This window comes from Bombina bombina, chromosome 1, assembly GCF_027579735.1.
Source record: "Bombina bombina isolate aBomBom1 chromosome 1, aBomBom1.pri, whole genome shotgun sequence".
NCBI classification, from domain to species: Eukaryota; Metazoa; Chordata; class Amphibia; order Anura; family Bombinatoridae; genus Bombina; species Bombina bombina.
In genome coordinates this window covers 362,507,197-362,528,021 of record NC_069499.1, presented here as the reverse complement: position 1 = coordinate 362,528,021, position 20,825 = coordinate 362,507,197, and the positions used below count along the sequence as shown (strand labels likewise).

The 20,825-nt window shown below is 40.4% G+C and overlaps 1 protein-coding gene across 8 annotated transcripts in view; it reads right to left on the bottom strand.

The window, feature by feature from the left end:
• R3HDM1 (R3H domain containing 1) overlaps positions 1-20,825 on the bottom strand; it is a 546,502-nt gene that overhangs the window by 78,569 nt on the left and 447,108 nt on the right. The gene's annotated exons all lie outside the window — the stretch shown is intronic.

Here is a 20,825-nt window from a genome sequence, read left to right as displayed (position 1 = left end):
TTTGAAAAGAGTTAGAACTAGAAACAGGTAGACTATCACTGTTTTTAACATTCTGTTATTCACTCTTTCAGAAACTTTGCATTGAAATGCAAAACTCTCGACATGTTCCTGGCTAAGGCTGTTTCTCTGTCTCAGCTATATTTCCTGCAGCAGAGAAGAGGCACTCAGATGGTGTTGAGGGGCTTGAGATGCATAAGTAGGGTTTTTCCAATTTTGCCAAAGTGGGATATTTATCTGTGTTAGCTCTTCACCAATGAAGAGTGTTTTCCACCTTGGCAAGGGGCCTCTCAATAAAGTAAGCCTGGAATTCATTCTAACAAAAAAAAATATATCTTGAATATCTATATGCAATGGTAAATAACCAGCTATAAAGGTTAGGGGAAAATATCTAGTCCGCCATAAAAATAACAGATATATTCTTATAAAGATTGAATCTGGTACATATTATCACAATTTATAAAAAAACATAATTTATGCTTACCTGATAAATTCCTTTCTCCTGTAGTGTAGTCAGTCCACGGGTCATCATTACTTATGGGATATTAACTCCTCCCCAACAGGAAGTGCAAGAGGATCACCCAAGCAGAGCTGCTATATAGCTCCTCCCCTCTACGTCACACCCAGTCATTCGACCGAGAACCAAACAAGAAAGGAGAAACTATAGGGTGCAGTGGTGACTGGAGTATAATTTAAAAATTTAGACCTGCCATAAAAAACAGGGCGGGCCGTGGACTGACTACACTACAGGAGAAAGGAATTTATCAGGTAAGCATAAATTATGTTTTCTCCTGTTAAGTGTAGTCAGTCCACGGGTCATCATTACTTATGGGATACCAATACCAAAGCTAAGTACACGGATGACGGGAGGGACAGGCAGGATCTCTATACGGAAGGAACCACTGCCTGAAGAACCTTTCTCCCAAAAACAGCCTCCGAAGAAGCAAAAGTGTCAAATTTGTAAAAAGTATGAAGAGAAGACCAAGTTGCAGCCTTGCAAATCTGTTCAACAGAGGCCTCATTCTTAAAGGCCCAAGTGGAAGCCACAGCTCTAGTAGAATGAGCTGTAATCCTTTCAGGAGGTTGCTGTCCAGCAGTCTCATAGGCTAAACGTATTATGCTACGAAGCCAAAAAGATAGAGAGGTAGCAGATGCTTTTTGACCTCTCCTCTGTCCAGAATAAACGACAAACAGGGAAGAAGTTTGGCGAAAATCTTTAGTTGCCTGTAAATAAAATTTCAGGGCACGGACTACATCTAGATTGTGCAGAAGTCGTTCCTTCTTTGAAGAAGGGTTAGGACACAATGATGGAACAACAATCTCTTGATTGATATTCTTGTTAGTGACTACCTTAGGTAGGAACCCAGGTTTAGTACGCAGAACTACCTTATCTGAATGAAAAATCAGATAAGGAGAATCACAATGTAAGGCTGATAACTCAGAGACTCTACGAGCCGAGGAAATAGCCATTAAAAACAGAACTTTCCAAGATAATAGCCTGATATCAATGGAATGAAGGGGTTCAAACGGAACACCCTGTAAAACGTTAAGAACTAAGTTTAAGCTCCACGGTGGAGCTACAGTCTTAAACACAGGCTTAATTCTAGCCAAAGCCTGACAAAAAGCTTGAACGTCTGGAACTTCTGACAGACGCTTGTGTAAAAGGATGGACAGAGCTGAGATCTGTCCCTTTAAAGAACTTGCAGATAAACCCTTTTCTAAACCTTCTTGTAGAAAAGACAATATCCTAGGAATCCTAACCTTACTCCATGAGTAACTCTTGGATTCGCACCAGTGTAAGTATTTACGCCATATCTTATGGTAAATTTTCCTGGTAACAGGTTTCCTAGCCTGTATTAAGGTATCAATTACTGGCTCCGAAAATCCACGCTTTGATAAAATCAAGCGTTCAATTTCCATGCAGTCAGTTTCAGAGAAATTAGATTTTGATGTTTGAAAGGACCCTGAATTAGAAGGTCCTGTCTCAGAGGCAGAGACCAAGGTGGACAGGATGACATGTCCACTAGATCTGCATACCAGGTCCTGCGTGGCCACGCAGGCGCTATTAGAATCACTGATGCTTTCTCCTGTTTGATCCTGGCAATCAAACGAGGAAGCATCGGGAAGGGTGGAAACACATAAGCCATCCTGAAGGTCCAAGGTGCTGTCAAGGCATCTATCAGGACCGCTCCCGGGTCCCTGGACCTGGACCCGTAACGAGGAAGCTTGGCGTTCTGGCGAGACGCCATGAGATCCATATCTGGTTTGCCCCAACGTCGAAGTATTTGGGCAAAGACCTCCGGATGAAGTTCCCACTCCCCCGGATGAAAAGTCTGGCGACTTAGGAAATCCGCCTCCCAGTTCTCCACTCCTGGGATGTGGATCGCTGACAGGTGGCAAGAGTGAGACTCTGCCCAGCGAATTATCTTTGATACTTCCATCATCGCTAAGGAACTCCTTGTCCCTCCCTGATGGTTGATGTAAGCCACAGTCGTGATGTTGTCCGACTGAAACCTGATGAACCTCAGAGTTGCTAACTGAGGCCAAGCCAGAAGGGCATTGAGAACTGCTCTCAATTCCAGAATGTTTATTGGAAGGAGACTCTCCTCTTGAGTCCATGATCCCTGAGCCTTCTGGGAATTCCAGACAGCGCCCCAACCTAGTAGGCTGGCGTCTGTAGTTACAATTGTCCAGTCTGGCCTGCTGAAGGGCATCCCCCTGGACAGATGTGGCCGAGAAAGCCATCATAGAAGAGAATCTCTGGTCTCTTGATCCAGATTCAGCGTAGGGGACAAATCTGAGTAATCCCCATTCCACTGACTTAGCATGCACAATTGCAGCGGTCTGAGGTGCAGGCGTGCAAAAGGAACTATGTCCATTGCCGCTACCATTAAGCCGATTACCTCCATGCATTGAGCCACTGACGGGTGTTGAATGGAATGAAGGGCACGGCAAGCATTTAGAAGCTTTGTTAACCTGTCCTCTGTCAGGTAAATTTTCATTTCTACAGAATCTATAAGAGTCCCCAAGAAGGGAACTCTTGTGAGTGGTAAGAGAGAACTCTTCTCCTCGTTCACTTTCCACCCATGCGACCTTAGAAATGCCAGTACTAACTCTGTATGAGACTAGGCAGTTTGAAAGCTTGACGCTTGTATCAGAATGTCGTCTAGGTACGGAGCTACCGAAATTCCTCGCGGTCTTAGTACCGCCAGAAGAGAGCCCAGAACCTTTGTAAAGATTCTTGGAGCCGTAGCCAACCCGAAGGGAAGAGCTACAAACTGGTAATGCCTGTCTAGGAAGGCAAACCTTAGATACCGGTAATGTTCTCTGTGAATCGGTATGTGAAGGTAAGCATCCTTTAAATCCACTGTGGTCATGTACTGACCTCTTTGGATCATGGGTAAGATTGTCCGAATAGTTTCCATCTTGAACGATGGAACTCTTAGGAATTTGTTTAGAATCTTTAAATCCAATATTGGTCTGAAGGTTCCCTCTTTTTGGGAACCACAAACAGATTTGAGTAAAACCCTTGTCCGTGTTCCGACCGCGGAACTGGATGGATCACTCCCATTAGTAAAAGGTCTTGTACACAGCGTAGAAACGCCTCTTTCTTTATCTGGTTTGTTGACAACCTTGAAAGGTGAAATCTCCCTTGTGGAGGAGAAGCTTTGAAGTCCAGAAGATATCCCTGAGATATGATCTCCAACGCCCAGGGATCCTGGACATCTCTTGCCCAAGCCTGGGCGAAGAGAGAGAGTCTGCCCCCCACTAGATCCGTTTCCGGATCGGGGGCCCTCACTTCATGCTGTCTTAGGGGCAGCAGCAGGTTTTCTGGCCTGCTTGCCCTTATTCCAGGTCTGGTTAGGTTTCCAGCCTTGTCTGTAGCGAGCAACAGCTCCTTCCTGTTTTGGAGCAGAGGAGGTTGATGCTGCTCCTGCCTTGAAGTTACGAAAGGCACGAAAATTAGACTGTCTAGCCCTAGGTTTGGCTCTGTCTTGAGGCAGGGCATGGCCTTTACCTCCCGTAATATCAGCGATAATTTCTTTCAAACCGGGCCCGAATAAAGTCTGCCCCTTGAAAGGTATGTTAAGTAATTTCGATTTAGAAGTTACATCAGCTGACCAGGATTTTAGCCACAGCGCTCTGCGTGCCTGAATGGCGAATCCGGAATTCTTAGCCGTAAGTTTAGTTAAATGTACTACGGCATCAGAAATAAATGAATTAGCTAGCTTAAGGGTTTTAAGCTTGTGTGAAATCTCATCTAATGTCGCTGAGTCAAGGGTCTCTTCCAGAGACTCAAACCAAAATGCTGCCGCAGCCGTGACAGGCGCAATGCATGCAAGGGGTTGTAATATAAAACCTTGTTGAACAAACATTTTCTTAAGGTAACCCTCTAACTTTTTATCCATTGGATCTGAAAAGGCACAACTATCCTCCACCGGAATAGTGGTACGCTTAGCTAAAGTAGAAACTGCTCCCTCCACCTTAGGGACCGTTTGCCATAAGTCCTGTGTGGTGGCGTCTATCGGAAACATTTTTCTGAATATAGGAGGGGGTGAGAAAGGCACACCGGGTCTATCCCACTCCTTAGTAACAATTTCAGTAAGTCTCTTAGGTATAGGAAAAACGTCAGTACTCGTCGGTACCGCAAAATATTTATCCAACCTACATATTTTCTCTGGGATTGCAACTGTGTTACAATCATTCAGAGCCGCTAACACCTCCCCTAGTAATACACGGAGGTTTTCCAGCTTAAACTTAAAATTTGAAATGTCTGAATCCAGTTTATTTGGATCAGATCCGTCACCCGCAGAATGAAGCTCTCCGTCCTCATGCTCTGCAAATTGTGACGCAGTATCAGACATGGCCCTAGCATTATCAGCATACTCTGTTCTCATCCCAGAGTGATCTCTTTTACCCCTAAGTTCTGGCAATTTAGACAAAACTTCAGTCATAACATTAGCCATGTCTTGTAGAGTAATTTGTAATGGCCGCCCTGATGTACTTGGCGTTACAATATCACGCACCTCCTGAGCGGGAGATGCAGGTACTGACACGTGAGGAGAGTTAGTCGGCATAACTTCCCCCTCGTTGTCTGGTGAATGTTGCTTAACATGTACAGATTGACTTTTATTTAAAGTAGCATCAATGCAATTAGTACATAAATTTCTATTGGGCTCCACCTTGGCTTTTGAACATATTGCACAAAGAGATTCCTCTGTGTCAGACATGTTTAAACAAACTAGCAATTAGACTAGCAAGCTTGGAAATACTTTTCAACTAAATTTACAAGCAATATGTAAAAACCTTACTGTGCCTTTAAGAAGCACACAAAAACTGTCACAGTTGAAAAACAATGAACCGGATTAGTTATAGAAACCAAATTTAGCAAAGGATTGCACTCATTAGCAATGGATGATTAACCCTTAATATCAGAAAAAAACGGATAACAATTGAAAATATAAGCGTTTTTATCACAGTCAAAGCACAGTCTCACAGGTCTGCTGTGAGTGATTACCTCCCTCAAAACTAGTTTTGAAGACCCCTGAGCTCTGTGGAGACGTCCTGGATCATGCAGGGAGAAAAAGGCAGACTGTGACTGAATTTCTGATGCGTAGTAAAAGCGCCAAAATAGGCCCCTCCCACTCACACTACAACAGTGAGGGAAGCTCAGTAAACTGTTTTAATTTAAAACAAACGACAGCCATGTGGAAAATAACGCCCAAACAACTTTTCACCAAGTACCTCAGATAATTAAACGATTTAACATGCCAGCAAACGTTTAAAATCTAATTTATGAAATGTCATTAAAAGCCTGCTGCTAGTCGCTCACACTGCAAGTTAGGCTAAAAGTTATATGCATACAGTATTTTCCCAGTGAAGAGCCATTCCCCAGAAATACTTAAGTGTAAACATACATACATATCAGCCTGATACCAGTTGCTACTACTGCATTTAAGGCTGTACTTACATTATATCGGTATTAGCAGTATTTTCTCAGTCAATTCCATTCCTTAGAAAATAATATACTGCAACATACCTCTTTGCAGGTGAACCTGCCCGCTGTCCCCTGATCTGAAGTTACCTTACTCCTCAGAATGGCCGAGAACAGCAAATGGATCTTAGTTACGTCCGCTAAGATCATACACAAAAACTCAGGTAGATTCTTCTTCCAATTCTGCCTGAGAAGAAAACAACACACTCTGGTGCCGTTTAAAAAAACAAACTTTTGATTGAAGATATAAAAAACTAAGTTTAATCACCACAGTCCTCTCACACATCCCATCTATTAGTTGGGTGCAAGAGAATGACTGGGTGTGACGTAGAGGGGAGGAGCTATATAGCAGCTCTGCTTGGGTGATCCTCTTGCACTTCCTGTTGGGGAGGAGTTAATATCCCATAAGTAATAAACACCCGTGGACTGACTACACTTAACAGGAGAAAATAAAAAATAAAAAAAGTGTTAAGGAATATATAATAACAGGACAAAGCCTTACACATTTATTTATACAGTACATATAATCAGCAATAGCAAGCAATCTGCCAATAATTTTGCAAGCAGATAATAGTGCACATCAATTAAAATAACTCCCATAAATCTAGGGGCTCAGTGTAAATAACAAGCTTTGCACTATATAATGCAAAGAATAGTCCCAAATCACCTGATTTAATATAAACAATCCAAATGATGGACTATTATATCTGGGTTCCACATAAGCCAGGAGTAAACGTACATAACCATAAAACACATTACCATGTGCAGGAGCTCATTGGAGTGAAGCAGCTGGTGCTGTGCACAGACCAATTAATTGCAAACCAACTAATCGATTATTAGATTCGTTGACAACTATTTTCATAATCTATTAGGACGATTAGTTGTTGCAGCTCTAAATTCAATTAATCAAAAAGCCTTTAAACTGTTCACAACTCCAAATGATTAAAATGGCTTTTATGCATTTTGCATTTGATTGGCTTGCTAAAACAAATATATACTCTACCTTTGAAGAAGAGTCTTTTCTGATATATCCTTTTGCTTTGGCAGCTATAATACATTGCAAGCCTCGACAGTTACCTTCTAATGTTCTTTCAATGATTACATTCAAGAATATAGCATGGCATAAATTTTGTAGAATATTAGAGCTAGATTTCACCTTTTCAGAATTTCCCCCTATTCAGGGTAATCCACTCTTTTTCCCCGGTATTAACCAGAGGTCTTTTAAGTTATGGGCAGAAAAAGGTCTAAATATGGTTTGTCAATTATTAAGTCCTGATGATGCAGTATTACCAGGGGAAACTCTGTTTTCATTATTTAACCTACCCAGATCTGATTTATTCGCATTTTTTCAGATCCAACATTTCATTACTGTACAAGAATTGATGTTCCCTCTGTCTATTGCGTGGTCCGATGTCAGGACTCTTTTACAAAGATTTATTGCTGGTGTAACATCGATTTCACTAATGTATGATATTATGCTGTGTAAGCAAACTTGGACAGGATCTGTATTTTCTGGATTCCATCAATCCCGGATATAGATCAGGACAGAGTTAGACAGAGTTTTAATATTCTGGATAAGTGTAAAATCCTATCAAGCTGGAAGTAAGCGCATATGAAACTTATAAATAATTTTTATTTATATTCAGCTAAACTTGCTAGATTTTATGCGGCTAGATCCTCAGGCTGTCCAAGATGTCTATACCTGAATGCTGATTTATTTCATATGTTCTGGGTTTGTGCTAAGATAAATCAGCTATGGCTAAAAATTATATACTGGTTCAATACTGTTCATAATCTATCTATCTCCCTCACATTCCAGGATATTGTCTTATTATTTAAGACCTCTAGTAATCAAGACAGTTTCTGGGTACAGTCATTAAACACTATAATAATAGCTGTAAGACAGTGTATATTAAAAAGCTGGAAAGCGAGAAGAGGTCCTCCCTTTTCAGAGGTTATCCAGACGATTCAAGATCAGATTATTTTTGAATCTTACCATCTTCAGGATCCTTCAGAAAAAAGAATCAAGAAATTTTTACTTGGGTGGTAATTCTAATATTAAGACCTACCCTCTAGCTATACAAAAACAGATTTTAGTGCCTTTTCTATCTTCTGTTGGTTTTGCTGAGATGGTTATATTTGTATTGCGCTACGAGGAGTCAATTATAAAAATGCAGATGAAATATTGTTATATGTTGTTTTCTGGATTATGTTGTCCAGTATTGTTATGTTACTTGATGTATATGACAAGGGAGATCCTTGTATATTGTATTTCTTTTTTCTTTTTTTTCCGGCTACCAATAAAGAGATTTAAAAAAATTAAATAAAAAAAAAATGGCTTTTATGTAGTGCTTCAACGTGACCCGATTACATTTTTTTAAAGGGACATGAAATCCACATTTTTTACTTTCATGATTTAGAAAGAGCATGCAATTTTAAACAAATTTCTTATTTACTATTATCTAATTTGCTTCATTCTCTTGATATTCTGTGGTGAAAAGCATATCTAGATATGCTCAGTAGCTGCCTATTGGTGGCTTCACATAGATGCCTTGTGTGATTGGCTCACCTTTGTGCATTACTATTTCTTTAACAAAGCATATCTAAAGAATGAAGCAAATTAGAAAATAGAAGTAAATTGGAATGTTTAAAAACAAAATTTATGCTTACCTGATAAGTTTCTTTCTTTCCGGATATGGAGAGTCCACAACGTCATTCAATTACTAGTGGGAATATCCCTCCTGGCCAGCAGGAGGAGGCAAAGAGCACCACAGCAAAGCTGTTAAGTGTCACTCCAGTACCCATAATCCCCAGTCATTCGACTGAAGGGAAATGGAAAAGGAATAACACAAAGGTGCAGAGGTGCCTGAGGTTTAGTCAAAAATAATTTTCTTAATAAAGGGTGGGATCGTGGACTCTCCATATCCGGAAAGAAATTTATTAGGCAAGCATACATTTTGTTTTATTTCTAAAGATCTTTTCTAAGATATGAAGAGTCCACAACGTCATTAAAATTACTAGTGGGAACCAATACCCAAGCTACAGGACACAGAATGAACAGGGAGGGAGAACAAGACAGGCAAATCTAAAAAGAAGGCACCACCGCTTGAAGAACCCTTTCTCCCAAAAGAGGCCTCAGCAGAGGCAAAAGTATCAAATTTATAACATTTGGAAAAAGTATGCAGAGAGGACCAAGTTGCAGCCTTGCAAATCTGTTCCACAGAAGCTTCATTTTTTAAAGCCCAAGAAGAGGAGACAGCCCTAGTGGAATGGAGCTGCAATTCTCTCAGGAGGCTGCTGTCCAGCAGTCTCAGAAGCAAAACAAATCATACTTCTCAACCAGAGGGAAAGAGAAGTAGTCTTCTGATCCTTACGCTTTCCTGAGAAACAAACAGGGCAGAAGAATGGCAAAAATCCTTAGTCGTCTGTAGGTAGAATTTTAGAGCACGCACAACATCCAAGTTGTGCAACAGACGTTCTTTATGAGAATAAGGATTAGGACAGAGAGAAGGAACAACAATTTCCTGATTAATATTGCTATTCGAAACCACTTTAGGAAGAAACCCCAATTTAGTATGAAGAACCGGCTTATCCGCATGAAAGATAAGTTAAGACGAATCACACTGCAAAGCTGAGAGTTATGAAACTCTCTGAGCAGAAGAGATAGTAATAAGAAACAAAACCTTCTAAGATAGCAACTTAATATCTATGGAATGCATTGGTTTAGAGCCTGCTGCAAAACTTTAAGAACAAGGTTAAGGCTCCAAGGAGGAGCAACGGGTTTCAACACAGGCCTGAATCTGACCAGGGCCTGACAAAAAGATTGAACATCTGGCACATCCGCTTGTGTAACAAAATAGATTATGCAGAAATCTGACCTTTCAGAGAACTGACTGACAACCCTTTCTCCAGACCTTCCTGGAGAAAAGACAAAATTCTAGGAATCCTGACCCTACTCCAAGAGTAGCCCTTAGATTCACACCAATCAAGTTATTCACGCCATACCGTATGGTCAATTTTTCAAGTGACAGGCTTGCAAGCCTGGATCATGGTCTCAATGACAGACTAAGAAAATCCACGCTTGGACAGAACTAAGCTTTCAATCTACAAGCAGTCCGCTTCAGAGAAACGAGATTTGTATGAAGGAATGGACCCTGAGTTAGAAGGTCCTTTCTCAGAGGCAACCTCCAAGACGGCCGAGATGACATCTTCACTAGGTCTGCATACCAGATCCTGCGAGGCCATGCAGGAGCTTTTAGAATTACTGATGCTCTCTCTTGTTTGATACGAGCAATAACTTGTGGAAGGAGCGCAAACGGAGGAAACAGGTATGTTTGACTGAAATCCCAAGGAACCACCAGAGCATCTATCAGAGCCGCCTGAGGATCTCTTGACCTTGAACAGTACCTTGGAAGCTTGGCATTCTGCCAAGATGCCATCAAATCCAACTCCGGCACCCCCCATTTGAGGGTTAACCTGGAGAACACCTCCCAATGGAGAGCCCACTCCACGGGATGAAATGTCTGTCTGCTCAGGAAATCCACTTCCCAGTTGTCCACTCCAGGAATGTGGATGGCAGATAGACAATTGTGAGCTTCCGCCCACTGAATAATCTGTGCCACCTCCTTCATGGCTAAGGAACTCCGAGTTCCTCCCTGGTGGTTGATGTAAGCCACTGAGGTGCTGTTGTACGACTGAAACCTGATAAACCGGGTTAAAGACAATTGACGCCAAGATATCAGAGCATTGTAAATCAATCTCAACTCCAAGATGTTTATGGGGAGAGCAGACTCCTCCGGAGTCCATAGTCCCTGCGCCTTTAACAAGTCCCTGGTCACAATCACACAGGAAGGTCTCTGGAAGCATGTGCCCTGAGACAGATGGTCCTGAGAAAGCCACCACTGGAGAGTTTGTCGACTGGTCTAGATCTATCCCCTGAGACAGATCCGTCAGAAAAATTTTCATAGATAGGGAATATATTATGGTTCCTAAGAAAAACACCCTTGTAGCTGGAACAAGGGAACTCTTTTCCAGATTCACTTTCCAATCGTGGAAACGTAGAAAAGACAACAAGATCTCTGTATGAGAGTTGGCTTATTGAAAAGATGGCACCTAAACCAATATGTCATCCAGGTATGGCGCCACTGCAATTCCCAGAGACCTGATCACTGCCAAGAGAGCCCCCAGAACCTTTAAGAAAATTCTGGGAGCTGTGGCAAGGCCAAACGGAAGAACCACTAACTGAAAGTGTTTGTCTAGAAAGGCGAATCTTAGGAATTTGTGATGATCCCTGTGGATGGGAACATGAAGATACGCATCCTTCAGGTCTATGGTCGTCATGAACTGACCCTCTTGGACCAAAGGAAGAATGGAACGAATGGTTTCTATTTTGAAGGAAGGTGCCCTGAGAAACTTGTTGAGGCACTTTAGGTCTAAAATGGGTCAAAAAGTTCACTCTTTTTTGGGAACCACGAACAGATTTGAATAGAATCCTAGACCCTGTTCCCTTACTGGAACAATCACTCCCAGGGAGGAAAGGTCCTGAACGCAGTTCAAGAATGCCTCTCTTTTTACCTGGTCTGCAGATAATCTTGAGACCTGGAATCTGCCCCTGGGAGGAAAAGTTTTAAATTCTATTTTGTAACCCTGGGATACTATGTCCACAGCCCAAGGATCTGGGAGATCTCGTCTATACGCTTGACAAAACAGGGAATGTCTGCCCCCACTTGGTCCGATCCCAGATCAGGCACAGATGCTTCATGCTGACTTAGTTTCTTTGATTGCTTGCCCTTATTCCAAGACTGATTAGGCTTCCAAGAAGACTTGGACTGCTCCTGCTTGGAAGAGGAAGACTTTTGACCTTTGAAGTTACAAAGGAACGAAAATTACTTTGACGTCCTTTGAGTCTGTTCTTCTTGTCTTGCGGTAGAAAAGACCCTTTCCAATCCGGAATTTCAGAAATTATTTCTGCCAGACCAAGTCTGAACAAGGTAAGGAAGCACCAGAAGCTTGGATATATATGTAACATCAGCTGATCAAGATTTTAGCCACAAAGCCCTGTGGGCTAAGACCGTGAAGCCAGACATCTTGGCTCCCAGTCTAATAATTTGTATGTTAGCATCAGAAATAAAGGAATTGGCTAGTTTGAGAGCCGTAATCCTATCATGGATCACCTCCAACGGAGTCTCTGTTAAAATTGATTCAGATAAGACATTGCACTAATAAAATGCAGCACTTGCTACTGTGGCAATACAGACTGCAGGTTACCATTGAAGACCCTGATGAACATACATCTTTTTCAAAAAAGCCTCCAGCTTCTTGTCCACGGGATCCTTAAAGGAGCAGCTATCCTCTATAGGGATTGTAGTTCTCTTAGCCAGAGTAGAAATAGCCTCTTCTACTTTAGGCACCAAGCGCCATGAATCTTTAATGGCGTCAGCAACAGGAAACATCTTTTTAAAGACTGGAGACGGGGAAAAAGGTATCCCTGGCTTCTCCCATTCCTGTGAAATAATCTCCGTCACACGGTCTGGAACAGGAAAAACTTCCAGAGTATCGGAGTCATCCAAAGTAGCCAATAACTCCTTTAACAGTACACGAAGGTGTTCAAGCTTAAAATCTGAAGTTTACTTCTTCAGTATCAGATGAAGGAATAATACTGTCCGAATCAGAGATTTCACCCTCAGAGGCTACCGACGTATCCTCCTCATCAGACTTATGAGGGAGGGCAACCTGCGTAGCAGTAGGTGGAACAGAAACCTTACTATCTGAATGTCTAATTTTCCTCTTGCGTTTTCCCAGCATAGGAAAAGCAGATAATGCCGCAGATACCGCAGAAGATACATGTGCAGCAAAATCTGCAGGTAAATAAACTCCTCCAGGAAGCTAAGAGGAACTGCAGGGCACTGTATGTGATGCCATAGAGGCTTGGGACGTTTGAGGAGAAAGCTGTGGCATTTGCCTGAACAGCATCATCCTGAGAGACAATGGGCTCAGAGGGCAACAATTTATCTTTAAATTGAAGTGTTCTAGCTAAGCATGCAGCACAGGATTGCATAGGCAAAACAATTTGTGCCTCAAGGCATAAGAAGCATTTGTCAAGACAAAGTCTTGGTCCATGTCCATAATAATAAAAAAAAAATTCACCAAATTAAATAAAAGGGGAAGCTTACTTTATTGCTGGCATGACTGACAAATATGATTACATAACACTGCGAATACTCTCTATTTTTTCCTTATTCTAGTTAACTTATTAGTGGAACTTATTAGCAGCACTTGTATTTACATTTTATGTATAGTATACTCAGCTTTGTATTGTGTTTCTTCTGATGGTATTTTTGAAATGTTTTAATGCCATATATGTATGCCAAACTTTACCTCAATAAAAATTATAAAAAAATAAAAATAAAAAAAAATTCACCAAATTGAAGAAATTTTTTAAATACACTGTCACTTTAAGAATTTTTAATACCACAGCCGCTTAACGTTATGCAAACATTCTTTAAAATAATAAACCAATCAGGCCCCCTACACCTCAGACAGGCTGAGGTGCCTTACTGTAACACTTATACACAATTTGGCTGCCAGAAGTCTCTAAAATGAACATATAGTAGATCGACATTGAAGAGATTGAAATTCAATGACGCCGCTCCGCTCTGTGAATATCCGACAGCAGAGAGAAGTCACATGACCAGCAGAGAGAGGAAACTATGCAGCAAGTAAAAGGCGCATGTTTCCCTCTGCCTACAACACTGGAGCTTAATTTACACAAACGCTCAAGCAGTCTGTCAGCCTGTTCTAGCTATAATGTGCCTGCCCATTGCCAAAGAAAATCCTGTATAAAAATTTTTAAAAATGTCCCCATCTACTGCATATGACATATTCTTCTGAAGTCAAAGTCTCCAAGACCTAGAAGACAAAAGTACTTACCTGCAGTCTAGCTGTCCGGCAGGAAGACGGCTCACAAGGCGTGAAAGGACACATACTCCCTACAGAAACCTGTAGAAAAAGAAAGAACCGAGTAACCAACTCCGGCTTTCTGTACCATGGGCAGCAATGTGTTGGGAAACAAAGCAAGGACTACCTCACAACTTCCTAACTGCTTAAAAGCCACCACTACTCTACTGAAGAGATTGCCGTAGACTCAGCTAAACCCAAATCCTTGCTTGCAGGGAAAAGTACCTGAAAAAGGAATTAATTTCTTCAGACACCAAACTTCACCTCCTCCATTGACAGAGGCAAAGAGAATGACTGGGGATTATGGGTAGGGGAGTGACACTTCAAAGCTTTGCTGTGGTGCTCTTTTGCCTCCTCCTGCTGGCCAGGAGTGATATTCCCACTAGTAATTGAATGACTTTGTGGACTCTCTATATCTTAGGAAAAATTGTATTCTCTGTCTGAATTATGAACAAAAAGTTTTGATTTTAATGTCCCTTTAAGGAGCCCTTAATGATAATAAAAAAAAGTTATTTTCCCTCTGCCCACTTAGAATTTCAAGTCTTCCATTCTGTGACGTTCACAGTGGGTTGACCTATCTACACGTCACAAAAATGAGTAAACGCTCATTCTACAGCATAATTAAAAGGAGGATAACACATTACTTACTATTTGTTGCAGCATAAACACTATCCCTTCCTTTCCAATCTCGAAGCATCTGGCGCGATTCCAAGAAAACATTGAATCATAATAGTATCTATGATTCAATGTTTACTATAGCGTCAATGTTGTAGGCCTCCCTCCCTTACCACGCATGTGAGAGCGATTCATGCACGCGCTTCTGTGACGTTTGATAGTAAGGGAATTGGAGCTATGGAGCGCAAACAGAGTTCTGTTCTGGCTTCTTCATAGAAAACAGCGAGTCACCTGACATCACTCTGGTTTGTGCAGAGGGATTAAGTGCAGTAGTCAGCTTACTAACTAAGTGAAAGCTTACACTTTACAGGTAAGAATAAAAGTTAAAAAAAAAGGGGTACACAAACATTTTTTTGTGGACATAATCATGGCACCATCACTTTAATGAAATATCTTTCCCTTTAAATAAAATTCCTTAGTCAAAATCCTAATTCCTTATAAAAAACTGATTCAATTGACACTTATTATTTTCCAATTCTCTAATTCGATTTTTTATTATAATTAGATTTGTTACTATTAATCTGTATTTGTTACCTTCTGAAAATCATTTAGTCCTCAATTTCAAGACCTTTTCATTTGTTGAATAAATGATTATTTTATTTTGTTGATCTGAATGGAATATATTCTTGATAGTTGCTGGTACCTAATATGATCTTCTAAACTAGAGGGTTTTTTCCAACCACTTTGGTAGTAGAAATGTGTATGTATCGTACATGATTTTTAATTTATAAAAAAAAATATATATATATTCTTAGTACAGCCGAAACTGAGTTTTCCCCTCACATGCTTCAAAATGTATGGTTAAAAAACTTGATAAATAGCACCTGTGAAATCCATAGTGAGATTAGACATTTTATAGAAAAAGCAGGATTACAAATAGATATCTGCCTACTGAACACCTACTCTTCATACTTGCATGCAACTCATGTGCTGCCACTTTAGAATGAGACACATATTAATATCTATCTTCTAAAAATCTTATATTTTAAGGTATATCTGTTGTAATCAGGGCTGAAGTAGTTAGCAGTACAATAAACACTGGACAGTGGAGATCCCAGGAGACTAGAAAGTAGCTGGAAAAGAGACCGGTTCACTGTGAGAAACATAAACCCTCTCAGACAGCGCCCCGGGCCCGAGTCCAACTGCTCATAAGAATCACACTAGATTGCTCATTATTACACACAAAGTAGCATAATGAGTCAACTTAGCAGTTTTATTGGAAGCTAACGGAATTTAAAAGGTATCAGAAGATTCTATCAAAAAATAAAACATTTCTAGTAGCATACAGTTGTGAGTCAAATTTTTTTTACAGAGTTTTGTGTTCAGTGTGACCCACAATTTTTTGTCTGATACAGAGAACTAGGCTTGGAGGTAAAATTATCAATATAAGGCAGTTACCCGTGTGACTTAGGGTCAAATTAAAGTACCACTCAATGCAGTAGAATTGCATAATTAAAGGGTGCATAATAAAAAGACAATGATTTAACACCTACTCTGGATTTCAAAAAAGCAGTAGATTTTTTTCTGACAAATATATTATTTCACCCATTTTCCAGCCCCATGTCTCATGTGACAGACATCAGCCAATTGCAAACTAGAATACGTATACCCTATGAGCTTGTGCACATGCTCAGTAGGATCTTGTTCCAAAGTGTGTATATAACAAGACTGAGCAAAATTTGATAAAGGAAGTAAATTGGAAAGTGTTTTAAAACTGCATGCTCTATCTGAATCATAAAAGTTTATTTTGACTTGAGCATCCCTTTAACATTTACAGGTTCAGGCATGAAAAACCACCCCAAAACTTGCAGGGCCCCTGGGAATTCTCTCTAAAAAAAAAAAAAGTGTCTCTACGAGTTGTGAAATCCCTCCCATAGAAAGTGGGTAAGTTCCTTGGAAAGGTAGCAGGGAGAGCACTTTAAAAATGTAATACTGCCACCAATACAAATCAGATTACTCTAATATCTTACCAATAGAAATAACTGCAGGGCAAAAAAAAAATTAGGGAATAAGCCACACCTGACAGTGAACCTGTAGCTACACCCATGGAATGCCCTTGTACAGCCCACTAGCAGAGGCCGGAAAACATTTTCCAAGGCGGCAAATATTACGATTTTTAATGTGATTTAACAATAGCATTTTTGTACGGCTAGTTTTTATTTCAATACTTCATTTATTTGTTTCATATGATTTTCAAATGACTATTTTTCTGTAAGTCCCACTGCAACGTGTAAATCTCCTTTACATATTTAAATGTAGAGAATACCCCATCACAAGATGCAAGTTCTCAAGGTAAAAAACATAATTTATGTAAGAACTTACCTGATAAATTCATTTCTTTCATATTAACAAGAGTCCATGAGCTAGTGACGTATGGGATATACATTCCTACCAGGAGGGGCAAAGTTTCCCAAACCTTAAAATGCCTATAAATACACCCCTCACCACACCCACAAATCAGTTTAACGAATAGCCAAGAAGTGGGGTGATAAGAAAAAGTGCGAAGCATATAAAATAAGGAATTGGAATAATTGTGCTTTATACAAAAAAATCATAACCACCACAAAAAAGGGTGGGCCTCATGGACTCTTGTTAATATGAAAGAAATGAATTTATCAGGTAAGTTCTTACATAAATTATGTTTTCTTTCATGTAATTAACAAGAGTCCATGAGCTAGTGACGTATGGGATAATGACTACCCAAGATGTGGATCTTTCCACACAAGAGTCACTAGAGAGGGAGGGATAAAATAAAGACAGCCAATTCCTGCTGAAAATAATCCACACCCAAAATAAAGTTTAACAAAAAACATAAGCAGAAGATTCAAACTGAAACCGCTGCCTGAAGAACTTTTCTACCAAAAACTGCTTCAGAAGAAGAAAATACATCAAAATGGTAGAATTTAGTAAAAGTATGCAAAGAAGACCAAGTTGCTGCTTTGCAGATCTGGTCAACCGAAGCTTCATTCCTAAACGCCCAGGAAGTAGATACTGACCTAGTAGAATGAGCTGTAATTCTTTGAGGCGGAGTTTTACCCGACTCAACATAGGCAAGATGAATTAAAGATTTCAACCAAGATGCCAAAGAAATGGCAGAAGCTTTCTGGCCTTTCCTAGAACCGAAAAAGATAACAAATAGACTAGAAGTCTTACGGAAAGATTTCGTAGCTTCAACATAATATTTCAAAGCTCTAACAACATCCAAAGAATGCAATGATTTCTCCTTAGAATTCTTAGGATTAGGACATAATGAAGGAACCACAATTTCTCTACTAATGTTGTTGGAATTCACAACTTTAGGTAAAAATTCAAAAGAAGTTCGCAACACCGCCTTATCCTGATGAAAAATCAGAAAAGGAGACTCACACGAAAGAGCAGATAATTCAGAAACTCTTCTAGCAGAAGAGATGGCCAAAAGGAACAAAACTTTCCAAGAAAGTAATTTAATGTCCAATGAATGCATAGGTTCAAACGGAGGAGCTTGAAGAGCTCCCAGAACCAAATTCAAACTCCAAGGAGGAGAAATTGACTTAATGACAGGTTTTATACGAACCAAAGCTTGTACAAAACAATGAATATCAGGAAGAATAGCAATCTTTCTGTGAAAAAGAACAGAAAGAGCAGAGATTTGTCCTTTCAAAGAACTTGCGGACAAACCCTTATCCAAACCATCCTGAAGAAATTGTAAAATTCTCGGTATTCTAAAAGAATGCCAAGAAAAATGATGAGAAAGACACCATGAAATATAAGTCTTCCAGACTCTATAATATATCTCTCGAGATACAGATTTACGAGCCTGTAACATAGTATTAATCACGGAGTCAGAGAAACCTCTATGACCAAGAATCAAGCGTTCAATCTCCATACCTTTAAATTTAAGGATTTCAGATCCGGATGGAAAAAAGGACCTTGTGACAGAAGGTCTGGTCTTAACGGAAGAGTCCATGGCTGGCAAGATGCCATCCGGATAAGATCCGCATACCAAAACCTGTGAGGCCATGCCGGAGCTATTAGCAGAACAAACGAGCATTCCCTCAGAATCTTGGAGATTACTCTTGGAAGAAGAACTAGAGGCGGAAAGATATAGGCAGGATGATACTTCCAAGGAAGTGATAATGCATCCACTGCCTCCGCCTGAGGATCCCGGGATCTGGACAGATACCTGGGAAGTTTCTTGTTTAGATGAGAGGCCATCAGATCTATCTCTGGGAGCCCCCACAATTGAACAATCTGAAGAAATACCTCTGGGTGAAGAGACCATTCGCCCGGATGCAACGTTTGGCGACTGAGATAATCCGCTTCCCAATTGTCTACACCTGGGATATGAACCGCAGAGATTAGACAGGAGCTGGATTCCGCCCAAACCAAAATTCGAGATACTTCTTTCATAGCCAGAGGACTGTGAGTCCCTCCTTGATGATTGATGTATGCCACAGTTGTGACATTGTCTGTCTGAAAACAAATGAACGATTCTCTCTTCAGAAGAGGCCAAAACTGAAGAGCTCTGAAAATTGCACGGAGTTCCAAAATATTGATCGGTAATCTCACCTCCTGAGATTCCCAAACTCCTTGTGCCGTCAGAGATCCCCACACAGCTCCCCAACCTGTGAGACTTGCATCTGTTGAAATTACAGTCCAGGTCGGAAGAACAAAAGAAGCCCCCTGAATTAAACGATGGTGATTTGTCCACCACGTTAGAGAGTGTCGAACAATCGGTTTTAAAGATATTAATTGAGATATCTTCGTGTAATCCCTGCACCATTGGTTCAGCATACAGAGCTGAAGAGGTCGCATGTGAAAACGAGCAAAGGGGATCGCGTCCGATGCAGCAGTCATAAGACCTAGAATTTCCATGCATAAGGCTACCGAAGGGAATGATTGTGACTGAAGGTTTCGACAAGCTGTAATCAATTTTAGACGTCTCTTGTCTGTTAAAGACAGAGTCATGGACACTGAATCTATCTGGAAACCCAGAAAGGTTACCCTTGTTTGAGGAATCAAAGAACTTTTTGGTAAATTGATCCTCCAACCATGATCTTGAAGAAACAACACAAGTCGATTCGTATGAGACTCTGCTAAATGTAAAGATGGAGCAAGTACCAAGATATCGTCCAAATAAGGAAATACCACAATACCCTGTTCTCTGATTACAGACAGAAGGGCACCGAGAATCTTTGTGAAAATTCTTGGAGCTGTAGCAAGGCCAAACGGTAGAGCCACAAATTGGTAATGCTTGTCTAGAAAAGAGAATCTCAGGAACTGATAATGATCTGGATGAATCGGAATATGCAGATATGCATCCTGTAAATCTATTGTGGACATATAATTCCCTTGCTGAACAAAAGGCAATATAGTCCTTACAGTTACCATCTTGAACGTTGGTATCCTTACATAACGATTCAATAATTTTAGATCCAGAACTGGTCTGAAGGAATTCTCCTTCTTTGGTACAATGAAGAGATTTGAATAAAACCCCATCCCCTGTTCCGGAACTGGAACTGGCATAATTACTCCAGCCAACTCTAGATCTGAAACACAATTCAGAAATGCTTGAGCTTTCACTGGATTTACTGGGACATGGGAAAGAAAAAATCTCTTTGCAGGAGGTCTCATCTTGAAACCAATTCTGTACCCTTCTGAAACAATGTTCTGAATCCAAAGATTGTGAACAGATTTGATCCAAATTTCTTTGAAAAAACGTAACCTGCCCCCTACCAGCTGAACTGGAATGAGGGCCGTACTTTCATGTGAACTTAGAAGCAGGCTTTGCCTTTCTAGCAGGCTTGGATTTATTCCAGACTGGAGATGGTTTCCAAACTGAAACTGCTCCTGAGGACGAAGGATCAGGCTTTTGTTCTTTGTTGAAACGAAAGGAACGAAAACGATTGTTAGCCCTGTTTTTACCTTTAGATTTTTTATCCTGTGGTAAAAAAGTTCCTTTCCCACCAGTAACAGTTGAAATAATAGAATCCAACTGAGAACCAAATAATTTGTTTCCCTGGAAAGAAATGGAAAGTAGAGTTGATTTAGAAGCCATATCAGCATTCCAAGTCTTAAGCCATAAAGCTCTTCTGGCTAAGATAGCCAGAGACATAAATCTAACATCAACTCTAATAATATCAAAAATGGCATCACAGATGAAATTATTAGCATGCTGGAGAAGAATAATAATATCATGAGAATCACGATTCGTTACTTGTTG